Source organism: Crocuta crocuta, unplaced genomic scaffold (assembly GCF_008692635.1).
Source record: "Crocuta crocuta isolate KB4526 unplaced genomic scaffold, BGI_CrCroc_1.0 scaffold430, whole genome shotgun sequence".
Classification (NCBI taxonomy): domain Eukaryota; kingdom Metazoa; phylum Chordata; class Mammalia; order Carnivora; family Hyaenidae; genus Crocuta; species Crocuta crocuta.
This window is the reverse complement of record NW_027527934.1, coordinates 1,790,662-1,808,332: the sequence shown is the minus strand read 5'-3', so window position 1 is coordinate 1,808,332 and position 17,671 is coordinate 1,790,662.

Here is a 17,671-nt window from a genome sequence, read left to right as displayed (position 1 = left end):
CCTGGCATTCTTGTAATCCATTTCCTATTCAACATTCACAGTAACCCTTTCAAAAATCAGATTATATCATAAAAAATTAAATGCCTTTCCCTTTCCTCAAGAAAGAAATCCAACTCCTTTCGTGGTAAACAAGACTTTATATGCTTTGGCCCTTGCCTCATACTCCAATGTTATCTCAAACTATGCTGCCTCCACCACCCTTCCCCTAATGGCATACCCTTAACTCACTATATTTTAACTGAACTCATTAGTCCTTCATTCCTTGATTATTTCAAGATGTTTCCCACCTTAATTTGTTGTTCTCCCTGAATTGCTTCTTTCCCTGCTCTTGAAATGGCTTCTATTTCCTCTTTTTTTCCACTGAATCTCAGCTCAGTCATTACCTCCACAAAGTAGGTTTCCTTCCTCCTAACCTATTATAATTGTAACCCACAAATTCCCTTCCTGATTGCAACTACTCTCATGGAACACATGTGAAATTATTTTGCTTATGGATTTCTTAGTTTACATCGGCTGCTGTTGCAGTCACAATACACACATACACACACACACACACACGCCAACCCCAAATAAGAGCTCCATGGGGAAGTTATCTGGTCTGTTTACCTCTGCATCCCTTCAAACAAGAAGACTTTCTGGCACTTATGAAATGCATAATTAATTTTTTTGTGTGATTCTTCCCTGAAATGTAGAATTGGATGAAAGGAAGAAAGGTGGCATCAGAGAGCTCTTGGGTTAATAATAAGCACTAATATATTGAGTTTTAATTATACGTTATAATTAATATATATATTGTGTTTTAATTATACATTAGGTAATGTCTTCAACATCTTACATGTAATAAGGCAGTTGATTTTCCAAAAACCTTATGGTGTGGCATCTACAGTCTCTATTTTGAAGAAGATAAAGCAAGGACAGAAGAGGTCCATCAATCACCAAAGTATATGGAATCAGTAAGGGATGTAATTCCAGTCCAAGAAGTCATATTGTTTCCCGAGTCCTAAATTACAATTCAACCCTTTTTGGTGACTCCAGAGTCACTGTCTCAAAGAGAAGATGCAAGGACTTCTGTTTTAGAATTTGGGGACCCTAAAGATCACTTAAGTTTCCACATGTATCATCACTGGCATTAGTAGGTCAGTGGTCCCTTGTCCAATGAGTAAGTGGCAATGTATAAAGGCTAACACTAACAGATGAAGAAATTATAAATTATTAACAATAGTAAAAATAATAAACAATTTTGGCCTATTTGAATGTTGCAAAATAATTGTTCAGAAGGTCAGAAGACAGGGAGTCTAATGGTTATTATATGTTTTAGCAACTACTTAGGCAGAGATCAATTTTGGAGGCAGAGAAGGGAAGAAAGCAAGCAAGCTTTTTCTTATGCTTACTGCAACACATTCCATTTCATTTTTAATTTATTCTACTTATTTCAAGCTTAACCTATTTCATATCATTCTATTTTATTTCTTCTCATTGTGTTTAGTTTTATTTATTCAATCATCAGTGAATACTTTTAAGTATAAGCTTTTTCATTTAATGTTGGGAGTAAGGGAAAAGATTAGGGATTATAAACATAAACAAAACTGTAATGCCTGTCTTCAAGGAGGTTAAAATCTAAGAGGGGGATATCAAGAAATGAGGGGGGTGCCTGAGTGGCTAGGTTGGTTAAGTATCTAACTTTGGCTCAGGTCATGATCTCACCATTTGTGAGTTCAAGCCCTGCATCTGGCTCTGTGCTGACAGCTCAGAGCCCAGAGCCTGTTCGGATTCTTTGTCTCACTCTCTCTCTGCCCCTACCCTGCTTGCACTCTTTCTTTCTCAAAAATAAACATTAATAAACATTTTAGAAAAAGAAAAGATAAAGCTCTGTATTCCAAACATGGCTCTGTCAATCTTTTGAGTCGCAATTTCTCCATAGTACATTAAAATTTTTATTTATATCTTGTTTAGTAATAGATAATTAAATACATTAACAGAAAATTAAAGAACTTGACATAGTCACTGGAACTATAATCCCCATAATTTATGTCAGAAACTCAGTTTTTCTTTTCAAAAATGCTAATTTGTTGAATATAATTTTATTCCATTTTAGGTCTTTCATCAAATTAAATAAATTAGGGCAATATTACTTTTTAGAATATCCATGCTAATATTTGAAAAAGCTACCAGCCAGAATTGTGACACAGAGCAGAATAGATTCATGGAACATAGGCCCAAACAGAGGAGAGAATTTAGAGGTTCTCTGGTTAACTGCTGACACTAACTTAGTAAGAACTCTGAGGTTAAGGGAGTGAAAATTAAGTGCCAAAAATCACAGTGATTTAGTGATTAGTCCACGTACTTCATCCTTCTTGTTTCTTGCCTATTGCTGTGTATTCCCTAAAATTCTAATAAAACATGCTTATTGGTTAGTAAGAACATCTCTGTCCACTTATGATATCCTACATACCAATAAAGAATTCAGGAATTGCCTGTCAAAATATTTTCTAAAAAAGTGAATTTCTTTCAATGTTTCACCTTCCCTGCCTTCATGTTTCCTTCTTTTTTTCACTCACTTAACAAATGTCTGTTAAGGATCTAACTCATTGTCCCAAGACTCCAGTTCATGTTTTTTTACATATCAAGTTTAATAAGGCTAATACCAATACCTTTGCACAATGGTGGTACAATCAGTTCCTTTATAAATGAACTTAACACACATATACAGACACACACAATCACACACATGCTCCTTAGAAGAATTTTTGAGGAAATTCTACAGGTTTTAAAGCAACATCTGGGACTTGTGAGACCAATATTAATTTATTAATAACTGAAGAGAACTAAACATTGTTTTCAAAGTGAAAATAAAGGGCTAAAATGTTTTTCATTATAATATTAATATATGCTCATTATAGACCATTTGGATGATACTGGAAAACTGGAAGAAAAAAAAGAAGTCATCCAATGATTCACCACAAGAAGGAGTCTTGAAATTCATTTATTCTTTGGCATATGTCATTTTTTTGAGGATGATTCAGATTATAGTGTATTCATAACTTTATAAATTTTTATAAATTTAACTTGATGTTTGAAGCACTTAACTATAAACTCTTCATATGCATTTTTAAATAATATCTTATTATCTGAATATTCTATTTATTTAGTCATGTACTTAAATCTGACTTCTACTCTACTTTTAAAATTTAAATACAAGTTAGTTGACATATAGTGTGATAATGGTTTCAGGAGTAGAATTTAGTGATTCATCACCTACATCTAATACCCAATGCTCATCCCAACAAGTGCCCTCCTTAATGGCTATCACCCATTTAGTCCATCCTTCCACCCAGTTCCCCTTCAGCACCCCTCAGTTTGTTCTCTGTATTTGAGAGTCCTTATGGTTTGCTTCCCTCTTTGAGTTTATCTTATTTTTCCTTCCCTTCTCCTCTATGTTTTGTTTCTTAAATTTCACATATGAGTGAAATCATATATTTGTCTTTCTCTGACTTATTTTACTTAGCATAATACATTCTAGTTCCATACACATTGTGGAAAGCACAGGATTTCATTCTTTCCGATTTCTGAGTAATGTTCCATTGTATACACAAACACACACACACACACACACACACACACACCATATCTTCTTTATCCATTTATCAGTTGATGGAGATTTGGGCTTTTAATTTTTCTTTCATTTATTAATTTGTTAATAAAAGAAAAAATCATGCACTTATTCTTTTGCATATAAATTCTTGCATCCATGCTGTAACTCTCCACAAATGTTTCTAAGTCTCTTCCATGTACCAGGCACATTATAGTTCCTGGGGATACACAGGCAAATAAAACATAGTTCTTGATTTTGAGAGTCTTGGTCTTACAAGAAGGAATGAGGTTTGATGCATTTGTCTTTGCTGATGTCTAACCTCATGCTTTACCAACCTGTACCCTGAAAGGAAGTGCTTCACTGCACTCTCAGTTCCGATTTGGATATGATAGTCCCACTAAATTATGCTTTGTTCCTACCCTGCAACTCTGTTTCTCTCCCCCCAATTCATTCTGAATCCTAAACTCTCTCTGAGCCAGTCTCATACCATCGTGCAAAACCGGACTATGCACAGCCATGGCCTGTGATAAGACAAGGAGAATTTAAGATTTTGTGACATTCTAGCACTTTCCCATCCTCCTACTCCAATAATTCTTAAGAGTGTCATCTGCAGAAGGAACCAGGTCCTTTCAGCTAATCAAGTCAAAAAGTTGCGATTTTGTAACAGCTAGAAAGAGACTGTAACTTTTATAAAAGTAGCTTTATCTCTTCCTGTTCTGCTGAAAAGCAGAAAATGAATTCTCAAGGTTAAGTGGGAAAAAGAAACAGTTCAATGATTTTCTCTTAAATTTCACATATGGAGCCTGCAAAAATCCCTTGAATATCCTCAAATATTGTTGAGAAGATGCTGCAGAGCAAGGTCAAATTGCCATTTTCTATCAAGTTAGAACAAAGGCAGCATTATGAGGGGATGAACAGAGGGACAATTCACTAATCCATTGCTGGAAGATGAATGTTCTGCATGCCAAGGCCATTCTCTACCTAGACTTCTAAAAGTGCACAGTCTTCCCTTTGATGCAATACAGGTTTGTACCCATCTCAACAACTAGTCAGGAAAAATGCAATTGTTACAACACTGTACTGGCCAGGGTTATCCAGAAAACAGAACCAGTAGGAAATAGAATCTTTCTTTCTATCATCTCTGTAAGAGAAAGAGAAAGAGAGTGGGAGATTTTATGAATTGGCTCACGTGACTGTGGGGACTGGAAAGTTCAGTATCTATAAGTCAGGCTAAAAGGCTAGCAAACCAGGCAGGATTTACATATTAGAGTCTTAAAAATTATTTCTCAAAGCATCTTCATGTTTACTCTCAAAAATTTTTAATGCTTATTTATTTTTGAGAGAGAGAGACAGAGAGACAGAGTACAAATTGGGGAGGAGCAGATAGAGAGGGAGTCACAGAATCCGAACCAGGCTCTAGGCTCTGAGCTGTCAGCACACAGCTTGACATGGGGCCCAAACCCACAGACCATGAGATCATGACTGGAGTCAAAATTAAACATTTAACCAACTAAACCACCCAGGCACCTCTTCACTATTTATTCTTCAGGCCTTCAACTGATGGATGAGGCCCATCCATATTATGAAGGATAATCTCCTTGACTTCAAGTTAACTGATTGTAAATGTTAATCACATCTCTAAAATACATTCACAACATCATGTAGACTAATATTTGATTAAACAACTGAGCTCCATAGCCCAGCCAAGGTGATACATAAAATTAACGATCATACCTGCCAATGTCAACAAGTGAATTTATTACTAGTATTTAGACAGAAAAAATAAATGGTGACTTTTTTATATTTATATGATGACAATTTTTAACCAATATTAAACATCTTTTGCAAAAGTGAGGACTCATCAGAACTCTGCAGAAAAATGGTGACATGCACATTTTCTCCTATGTCCTCTCACTGTAGTAACTCTCTAGAATCAAAACTCCCTCTAATTTTTTCTCACCTAAATACTTAATATAAGTCTCTTTCAGGTTGCAGAATCAATTCTAAGGTTAAGAGGTTGGGAAGATTCCATGTCTTTCTAGGACTGCATTGGTAGTCATAAGACTTCTACCTTGACTAGATTTTTGCCCATGGAGATTGTGGAACCCTTTGATCTTGTCATGGACTGTGGTGCCTCTACTTATTGGCAGATCTCCCTAATGTGCCATGACCAAGTAGAGTTTGAGAAAGGTAGTTAAAATTAGATTCCACTAAGGCTATGACTGGACACCATCTTAAGAGGAGTCAGTGGGTTTTTTTTTTCTTTTTTTAATGTTTATTTTATTTTTGAGAGACAAGAGGGTGAGGGAGAGGGAGCAATGTGAGGAAGCAGGGGAGGGGCAGAGAAAGAGGGGGAAAGAATCCTAAACAGACTCCACACTATCAGCTCAGAGCCCAATGTAGGGCTCAAACTCACAAACCATAATATCATGACCTGAGCTGAAATCAAGAGTTGGTCGCTTTGACTGAGCCAGCTGGGCACCCCAGGATGAGTAAGTGTTAAAGACCAACAAGAAGAAGTTCAAACACACATGAAGATAAATCATCGTTATGTGAAAACATCATCTTTGGACAGAAGAGTCCTAGGGACTGAGAAGAGAGGTTTATCTAGGGATCCATTCCCAAGAAAGAGAATGAGGAGATCAAAATAGGTTTTCAAGGGAATCAGAGAAACTTAGAGTATTGGAATACAGGCATTCTCAGAACAGAGAGTAAAAAGAGAAGTCAAATCCTGTACAACTGGACAGAGCCAGGCATGGGATCAAAAACCTGAGTTTAGAAGCCTCTGTGTCAGAACAACGTCATTCACCAATCTATCTATATATTCATTCATCTATTCACTTCTACATTATTAATTTTTATTGATATAAAGATAGTTGGTTTTCACAATGCTAAAATAAAACCCAGGTCAGTAAGATGGTATGTTAAAAAAATTGTTTTAAAAACCTCACTCAGAAGTCTTTGGGACTATGACACATGCTACAAACTTACATAGGACAAGGAGTTGTGTGAAATTTATGGTGGCTAGTACTTTCTAAAATAGGGATGAGAAAAGGGAGGGCCATGTTAAGATTGTATGTGTGTGTGGGGGGTGTCTCACAATATCTCATGAATAACTCATAATTTAGGTAGGCAAATAAGTGAAAAATCCTTGGTCTTTGATCTATAAGCTTTTTTTTTTTTTAACAGATAGGAATGTCAAATATTTTACTATTGTCCCATATACTGACATTTTCCCTTCATTTTAAAAGCACTATTTTTTTTTAAGATTGCAAATGCCACATAAGTTATAGATAGTACACCAGAGATTTGAATGAGTAAGACTATGTCTCGTATAGAACAGGAGGAAGAATATTCTAGGCACAAAAAAAAAAAAAATAGGGAAAGATAAGAGGTATGAGCTTTCCAGATATTGTAAGAACTGTATGGGCACTCAAATTGAGTATATGTATTTTGAGGGAAGTGAGATAAAAGTCTTAAAAGGGAACAAGCATACTAGAAGCTGAGGGTGGAGAAGGTGATGGCTGATGGATTCTCATACGGAAAACCACTGTCCACTAGACTAGAATTCTTTGAAGGTAAACATTGGTAAAATTGTTAACAGCTGTATCAGCATGCAAGCATATTTTTCATATTTAGCACTACACCACTACATTTCTTGTTGAAGAATATATGAATGAATGAATGAATGAATGAATGCTAAAACCTTAAAGGCTGAGAGAAAGTGTTTAGATATTCTTCATAAACAGAGAGGAACACACAAAAGCTGTTTTTTTGTTTTTTTTTTTAAATAATTTGCAGGACACTGTTAGGCTCCACATCTGTTTCAGATAGACAACACAGCCTGTGGTTTGAGGAATGGACAGTAGGCTGAAAAACTGGAGGTAAAAAAGACCAGTTAGGAGCCAACTAAAACACTGGCATTGAAGAAGTAACTATACATAAAATAAAGGCACAGGAGTAGCAGACATTATAAGGGAAAGATTTGCGAGTGAATGGAAAGGTACAGTGAGTGGGATTGACATACAGAAGTGGTTGGTGAAGGAAGACGTGTGGTAGAGGATGGGACGGCATTCAGTGATAAAGAGAGGAAGATGAGTGATTCGCCTTCTACCTCAGCATCATCTGTGTTCTCACATGAAAGTCACTTTTTAGGCACAGTAATATCTATAAATTTTTATTTATACTAAATATCCACGTGTATTCACAGCATAAATTTCATCCTTTTACTTTAATTACTTTCTATGTAATTGGCTTAAAAGAATGTTTTGTTCACAAAGGTGATCTAATGCTGGCAGATGTATCTTAGTCCCCTTTGCATAGTTAAGATTTAGCAATTTGCCTGTAATGCAGCAAATGTTCATTGATTACATCTAAACATGGTCCTAATATTTTCTACTTATTACTTTAAATATTAAGTTATTAAGTGCCTAATAATTATCTATAAACTTCTGCTTTTTGACCATTTCTCCACCATCTATCATCCTTTGCCAATAATCTTGCTAATAAGAAGCCTCTAAGAGCTTTCTTTATTCATGTTTTGTAATCCAAATATCCCTTTATTTGGTCCTCATTTCATTCCTCTATCCTAGATATTTTGTGATTAACTAAGATGTTAACAAGGGTTAAGCATCTGACTATATGGCCATATATTTCCTAATGTTTTATTTTTCTGTAGTTTTAGAAAATATTTGACCCACCATATAAAAATACCTGGGAATAGTACATGTGAGTCTACAATTTTAGCAATCGCCCCAGGAATTCCCAAGTGCCCTAAGGATTGAAAATTATAGTACTGGAATGAACATAGAATATTCTGAAATTCTGGAATTGTTTATTCTAGTTTATTGACCCAAACTCTCAGACTCTTTAAGATGCTGCTCAATAAGAATTATGATCCTATGAAAATTCACTACATTTTACTAAATATATTTTTGAAAAAATAACAAGAAAGTGAAATATCAACATTGAAGATCAGAGTGAGAAAACATATGAGTTTTGTTCAACTCACAACATTTAAATCATTTCCTATGCTTCAGTTATTTCTAGAGCATCTCAGTTTCTCAAGATGAAATTTTAACCCTTAGCAATGACAAGGTAAAAGAAATGAGACTGGATTTTTTAAAAGAATAGACAGAACTTCCAAACATTATGTATTTTTAATCATACTGTGAGTATCACAGCAATGTTAATTCAAAATGTTTGAGGAATGACAACTTGGGGACTAAAAATCACTGCAAAGCAAACCTAGGGCCTGATTTTAGGAAGCCCTAGCTTAAATGCTAATATTGAAAAGAAATATTTCAATCACATGTAATGACTCAAAAAGACATTTACCTTGCCAAGAAAAATGAAAATTCTTTAAAAAATAAATTCTAGGAACTTTTGTGGCTAGAAATGCAGGACATGCAGGGAGAGTGCAGAGAAATTTACAGAACTGTAGTTTATGCCTTACCTATATGCAGTAAGGAATAGCATATACTGGGCAAAATTTATTCCTCTCTAATTCAGTATTTATGTACCCCGTGTTTTCTTGTGTTATGGGATCACAGAAGATGAATATCAGTAAATTTGAAGAATTTTGAGAATATTATGGTACATTTTACTCAGATGTAGTTTGAAAGTGCTAAGCAACAACTGCATTTTATTCTAGAGCTTACCATATTTATAAAATTATCTTGACAATTTGACAAGATTTTGATAATATTATAATTATGGTTTTGTTTTCTATTTTAAAAAAAATTTTGTTTTAATGTTTTATTTATTTCTGAAAGAGAGAATGACAGCATCAGCAGGGAAGGGTCAGAGAGAGAGGGAGACAGAATGTGAAGCAGGCTCCAGGCTCTGCGCTAGCTGTCAGCACAGAGCCTGACGCGGGGCTCGAACCCACGAACTGTGAGATCATGACCTGAGCTGAAGCCGGATGCTCAACCGACTGACCCACCCAGGCACCCCGGTTTTGTTTTCTATTATAAGGAATGTAAAATAATTTTGACCATACAATTTTTAGGGTCCTGAGTCTGACAGGCATTGTCAGCTTTTCAGATGTTAAGGATCAAAGTTCCTTATTAACTCCAGTGGAAATAGTCGATTCTTAGCCCATGGTCTTATCATCCCCGAGACTGACTTATGAATTCCTGAAACTGTATGAACTGTATTCCTTCAGTGTAGATCTTTTGCTTCTTTTTTTTTTTTAAATAAAGTTTTATTGGNGCTGTCTTTTTTTCCATTGGATATTCTTTCCTTCTTTGTCAAATATCAGTTGGCTGTATACTTTTGGGTTCACTTCTGAGTTCTCAATTCTGTTCCATTGGTAGATCTTTTGCTTCTACAAGATTCTTGAAGGATGCCTTACAATCAACTCAAGTCTAACCAGTTATCTGATTACAGTGTGCTATTTTTAATATGAGGGATAGGGACATGAATTTAGTCCTCATGTTCTTCTCAACTTAAATAAGTCTATATTCCTTGTACCACTTTACTCTCTTTCCATTTAAAAATTTGTAATTAAGGGGCACATGGGTAGTTCATTTGGTTGAGGGTCCAACTCATGATTTTGGCTCAGGTCATGATATCATGGCTGTGAGCTTGAGCCCTACATGGCTCTCTTCACTGAGCATGGAGCCTGATTGGGATTCTCTCTCTCTCCCTCTGCCCCTCCCCAACTTGTGCACAAGTGTACGTGTACACCTACACATGCGCTCTCTAATTGTAAAAAATCTATTATCTATTTTATACAATAAACACATAAGAGACTAGTTTTGTTGAGATTTCTTTGTAATATTTTAATGTTCACATATTTTTCTACTGTTTATATTCTGTCCTGCTCAGCCAGAATATAAGAAACAGGAGAAGAGGACCTTGATGACATTCAAGTATTAGGTACTAAATAAATCTTGGTAACAAATAAATATTAGTTAACAAATATTAAATGAATGTTATTTTTACAACTATAAAGTACACTCATTTTTTTTCTTTCAATGTGTGACATGTTTTGGCCAAGATACTGTATAGTCAGCGTAGGCCAAGGCAGGGTAATATTTTGCAAAACTTTAACAGGCCTTCCTTACATATTTAATATTTACTTATAAGAATTTGAGTACTTACTAACCCAGTCTACTTATCAGAGTACTCTTCAAACTGAAATTCTGAACGGGAGTTCTGATAAAACATATTGTTTTACCCATCATGTGATATTTCCACACATGATTTAGTACCCTTTATAAATTGGTGTTCTAGGTCATCTGACTGGCCAGCTTTCTAATTTGGGTTAAAATCTATTTGGGTCAAATCAGTAAGGGTGACGTGAGATGAGGCCTCAACTAATCTGTCATCCAGAGGGCAATTCTTGAATGTCAATACAGTCATTTATGGTCATTCCCATGGAGAGGCCCCGGAAATCCTTTTAACGAGGAATCCAAGCCATGAAGCAAAGGGTGAAGGCCAAGCAAAGCTGGCAATTCTCCAGATATCGAATACAAACTCAGAGATACAGGTCTCAGGGAGCACTAATGGATTTCGTTGAAAACTCACTTGCTGTCTGCCAGCTTTTATTGGTCTTGCCCCAGGTGCTACAGTTCCTATTCCAAAAGTATCATAAAATAACCTGTGGCCTTTGATATTTCCTCAGGGAAAGAATATTTTCAGTAAATAGTAAAGTGCCTTCTAGGTATCTGAGAGTTAAAAGAAATCTACTAATCCAATGAAAAACTCAGAACACAAAGTGCATATCTTACTAACGTTATTTCCTTATTAAGGAAATATACATTAAGTGCCCATCCATAATGATCACTGTGTGAGGTGCAGGATAAATAAAAAGTAATGCACAGTTCCTTCTCTTAAGAAGCTTATAGTTTAAAAGGTTGCCAGATCAATTATACAAAATTACATAGCAGTGTCATAGGTACCATGACGATAGAAGCCAGTAGGAAGACCTAAGAGAACACGTGAGATAGAAAACAGCTCAAGTCACAGGAAGAATACCGAGTCCCCCCAACCACTCTCAATATATGTGATATTATCTGAATGAAAGAAATGCCGAGGAATTTGCTTTACTTAACTTACCATGAGATTAATTTATTTTTTACATAAATTTTAAGTCTTTCCTATGAAAATGAAACTTAGAAAACAAATAGTAGTTGGAGCAGCCTGGTTTGGACTGATTCTGGGATGGTTTATGATGTGAAGCAGGGTGCTTCTGCATCGTGAGAAACCAATGTTTCTCTGGAGGAATTTCAGCACTGGGCAGAGAGTGAAGAGGAACAAGGAAAAGTTTAAAGACAGAGGATCCTGACCTCTGCTTCTGCTTCTGCTTCAGTCAGAGTGGCTTACTCTCATCTACTTAATATAGTAAGTTCTGATGCAAAATTTCAGTGAAAGGATGTTTACTGTGTATATGTAAAGAAAAAAAATTCAAAGGCTCTACTGCAAACAAAGCAGAGCAGATTCTTACTGTTGTAATCATTTCCTATGTAACATTTCTAAGCCTAAACTCCTTAGCCTACATTTTAAGGTTCTGTATAACTTGCCTCCTTTCTGCCCTTTCTAGATGATCTCTCACAGCCTGACATTCTATCAGTCCTTTGCCCCGAACACCTGAGAGCTCATTGCATTACTTTGTAGATGTCTAGATATTATCAATTTTCCTATTTGAATGCTTTCCAAATATGTTAAACTCTGCTTTTGTTGTCCTGCTTAGAGACTTATAGACTGTTTAGCATTTACATTGATTCACCCACATCTTTTTATACTTGTTTTTCACATAAATTATATTTAAAATAATCTGGTTTGAGGTAGAACTGTGGCATTTAAGAGTCAGGACCAGCATCTTATAGTGAACTACCTCTCTTTCTATCCATAGGGTTAGAGTTTAGGGTTAGTTTTTGTCTCAATGATTGCTATTGAAATACTATTACTAGTGTGTCAAAATTCCTGAGGTCTACATCGAGAGAAACTCTTTAAATTGGGACTCACAACACTAGTATAGAGAATAACTATTAATTATTAAATTTTGGTCAACTGCTCCAGTCAAAGCCTAAGCTTTGGATGGGCCTATGATCAGATTATAATTTCATATCTCTCTTTTCCAAAAGTATCCTGGTAGAGAGTAATACACATAATTTTTATGTAGTTTATGTACTTTAAATGGAAAAGTCACAGGAATAATGGGTTTAGTATTGGGAATACAGTCAATAATGTTATAATAGTGTTATATGGTGACAGATGAGGGTATACTTGAGCATAGCACAACATATAGAGATGTTGAAGTGCCGTGTTGTAACACATGAAACTAATGTAACATTGTGTGTCAGTGATATACAAATAAAAATTTTAAGTGCAAAAGTTCAAAAGAAGGAACATTTTCTTCAAATGCAACTTACATCAAACTAATAAAGTCAAAGTTATTCAGAAAAACAAAACATTTCAAGTAATAAAAATGGGACATGTTGGTATGTAATATGTGGTATTCTATCAAGGTTTATCATGATATAATTGGGCACTTAGAACATCAATACTACTAGGAAATAAGAGAGGTGAGTGATAATTCTCTTAAATAAATTGCAATCAAGAAACAAGTAGGCAGCATTAATCACAATAGCCAAGAAAGGGAAATAACTCAAGTGTCCATGTCCATCAACAGACAAATGGATAAAGAAAATGGGATATAGATATAAGTATAGATATTATTCAGCCTTAAAAATGAAGGAAATTCTAACATTTGTGACAATACAATGGACCTAGATTACATTATGCTAAGTGAAATTATTCAGTCACAAAATCACAAATACCACATAATCTTACTTCCATGTGGGATCTAAAATACTCAAAGTAGTAGAAGCAGAGTTTAGGTTGTTAGTTGCGAGAGGACCAGGAGATGAGGAAATGGGTAGTTGTTCAATGGGTACAGTTACAGTTACTAGATAAGTAAGTTCTAGAGATCTGTACAACATAGTGCCTATTGGTAACAGTATGGTGTTTTGCATTTAAGAGTTTGTTAAGAGGGTAGATCTCAAGGGTTTTTTTGTTTGTTTTTTTTTTTTTTTAAAAATAGTTTATTGTCAAATTAGTTTCCACATAACACCCAGTGCTCATCCCCACAAGTGCCCCCCCANAGAGAGAGAGAGAGAGAGAGAGAGCGAGGGCGGGAGCAAGAGAGCCAGGCAGACTGTTAAGAGAAACATCACATGCACTCATATTTCATTTTGCTGGCATTTCTTTCTTTCTGGGAAAGAACAGTTAATGTAGCAATCCCTACTTTGGGCTCTTTTCAGTATATGAAATATGGTTAACAATAATAAGATTAAAAATAAAGATATGAGCAATATCTTGTAGATAATACACTCTGCTTTGTTTTCTCTTATACACCTCAATATATTCCCAAACAATGGAATTTGAAGAAATTGGGTCTCTGATTAAGGTTAAGGTATTTAGCTGAAGAGGCAGGTAGTAATGGAAACCTGGGACTTTAAACAAAATTTTGAGTCCAAGTTTTAGAATAAGAAGATGCAGGAAAAACAGAATGATTACTTATTAACACAATAATCATTCTCATGTAAATCTGAATGCTTGGGAACCTCATGGCCAGAATTCTCATCATTATCAACATAAGTAATTGCAAATAATTGTTACTCTATTTTCCCTGCCATGTTAATTATTCTTTGGGGTTAGTTTTGATATTTCAACATTTTTAGTGAGCACAACTTCTCAGTTGACAATAGTTTTCACCAATATTTAATATTAATCAAATTTCTTTAGTTGTATATATGAGTAATTTGGAGAAGGAAAATGCCTTTGTATTTAATAAAAAAATATTGCAGGAGTTTTCTTGGATTACAGATAAACAAAATATTTTCAGTCTTAAGAAGACTGATTTCAACAATGCTTTTGCCAACATATCATGTAGTATCTTTTCAGAGAAGATAAAGAAAAGTGATTTGAAAGTTTTACTGGAAACTAGACTGTAATGGGTTAAACTATGGAGGTCCTGGGAGTCAAGGGTAAGGGTTGAACACATGGAGTTTACCTGCTATCTTAGTGGCTATATCCAACTCATTTGGGTATGAACACCTGAAGATCCCTGGAAAGGCTGGATCTTCCAGTAATAGCTATTAGCTAGATCCTGTTTTTGGAATCTGGTCTTTGAAAAAGCTCACTGTCTGCTTAAGGACCTCCTCTATTAGAGAATGTTTCACCATAAATCCAGTGCAGATCCACAGGGATGAGTTTCTTGAACCTTTGAGATCATTAGTGTGTTTCTGACTCGATTTCAGATCTCCCCTCCATTCCCAGCTCCATGGTGATGCAGAATAACTATGATTTATGTCTAAAAATCCCTAAGTTTAAAAAATTCTGTGCATTAGTTTACAGTATCATAGTATTTTTATAATTTTTAAATACATTTAAAATAAAATCAGATGCTGTGACACATGGGGAAGGGAGAAAGAGAGGGAAATAAAGGGAAGGGAAGAAGAGAGTAGAGTTGAAAGGGAGAAGAAAGGGAAGTAAGACTGGAATAAATGAGTGAACAAAGGAACTAATGGATGGGGGGCATGGCGTGAAATCATACATACTTGTTGGGTTAAAGAAAGGGAGAGAGGTACCTGAATGGCTCAGTTGGTTGAGCATCTGACTTTGGCTCAGGTCATGATTTCATGGTTCATGAATTCAAGCCCCACATCAGACTCACTGCTGTTAGTACAGAGACTGTTTTGGATCCTTTGTCCCCTTCTCTCTGATCTTTCTCCGCTTGCACTCTCTCAAAAATAAATAAACATTAAAAGAAAGGTAGAAAGCAACTAAGGTGGGAGGATGAGAAACATACTAACCTTCACTAACTGTTTGATACGTTAACAGTCACTGTACTAGGCAGTTTCACTTATTATTATACATGAAATTTGATCTTTATAATTTCCTTGGGAGATAACTCTTTTCCATGTAACAGAATTGAGATTCCCTGCCTGGTCTGTCAGAATCTGAACCCCCAGATCTTTATATTAAATAGCACATGAAGTGAGCTGTCCTCATTGTCAAAACTACACAGCAAGCCTTTTTTTTATCCTTAAACTTTCCCACCACCCTAACTAAATGATATGTAGCCATATGCTTGGTAATTATAAGGCTGAAGGTTTCTCTCTACCATTTTTATCACCCTTATGTCATTTCTAGGTTGTAATTTGCATAATATGGGTTCAAAAATATGAAGATCTATGTGGTGTCTTAAATTATGCTAATATTTAATAGTGAGGCAGAGAAGACAACAACATTGATATGCAGCTTTCCTTCCTAGACAGATTTTCTGTCTAAAACAAGATGTGGAGAAATTACACATTGTGTGATTAGGAGAACAATAGTGAAAGCAAATATCTCCACTGGGAGAGAGTCAGCTTCAGCTACTGTAAACCTGCCTTTGAGAAAAACATAATGCATGCTGTTATACTGTTTCAGGACAGATTCCGAGGAAGACAAAATGGTTAATAATTTTGCAGTTAAAAACATCTGATGTATGTGATGGGAATTAAGAAGTGCATCTTGATGAGAACTGGGTATTGTATGGAAATGTTGAATTGCTATATTGCATACTGGAAACTAATATTACACTGTATGTTAACTGAAACTTAAATAAAAACTTAAAAAAAAAACCCTGAAAATAAATCAAATTTACAAGATGTAGAAAATTCCATTTTAGATCATTAAATGTGTTTAGATCATTTAGATGAGTTTCATGTTGGAAAAATTACAATGGATCTCACACACACACACAGACATATACCCCTACATCCAATTTATTATGTTTGCAAGTGTTAATGAGGATGAAAGAGGTAAAATTTATGTAAGCAAAACACGTGAATTTAAAAGGGGAGGGGGGAGGTGTTCACTTAAGTAACTTTGCTGAGTATAATCTGTAAGAGTGCAAAGTAGAAGGAATTGTATATAAGAACTGTACTCTAGTTGATAAAGCTGTTTTCCAAAAGGGTATGGGATCATAATTTTCATACTGTTATACGTGTATATTAGGATTGAACAATTAAATAAATGGAGCCAGGCTTCTCACTTTTGTAATAAGAATTTACAGAGAAGCAAGGGGAGATGGCTGAAATAATCCATGTGGTAATGGATTAGAGTCGGAGATGTCAGTATGAACTCATGGTTACTTTAATATGGTTACAGAGAGTTACATATAGACATATGTATAGATGTTTGCCTAATTCCTGGTTAGTAAGTATATGTACATGTGTTTCTGTCAGCTGAGGGGCTTAAAATCCCATTATGCCCCATTAATAATGATCATACTCATCTGTATCTTGGTTTCTAATACCATTCTCCAATAAGAAAACAACAACAACCAAACAATAAACAGGGACATTATAAAGATGGCTGATTCCAGGACTGGGGCAGAAAATATACAAGATGAAGTTGGAATATTTTGTTGTGCCAGAAATAAAAGAAGTGCTCAAAAAATTCGAAGACAATTTGTTAAAGGGACTCTGGAGCCAACTGAAAGAGTTTCGAATGGTCAAAGATGGAAAAACCTGATCAACATAAATCAAGTTGTATTGAACTATAATCCAAAATTAAACCACATTATGAGTCCAGTCATTTTTAATAAGTTAATAAATGGAGAGGAGCAGACAAATATCCCATGCAGAAGAATCCCAGATACTTTATGTAGATGCCCTGACATCAAAAGTGGGGGTATGACTCCCATTCCTTAAGTATGTGCTGTACAACTATAGCACAAGTAGTACAGATTCCTGGGATTCAGGGAAGAGAGGAGGCGAAATCACCTGCATTCCATGAATATAGAAGAGAAATAACTGGAATGATTCTAAGTGGATTCTACTCCCTGAGTCTCTATAATAAAAACTATCCATTTCTAGTGTACATGCATTGTCTATTAAATGGGATACTGTAATACACCTTACCTACACCATAACAGTTTGAGGTTGAGAGAAATTGTTTACAAAACATGTATTGATGTTTTGTAAGAAATATGCAAATAAGTATCCCTTTATCTTCTATCGTTTTTTTTAAAAAGAAACTAATACTCTGTGTCTTCCCCACCCCCACCCCCTGCCGTGG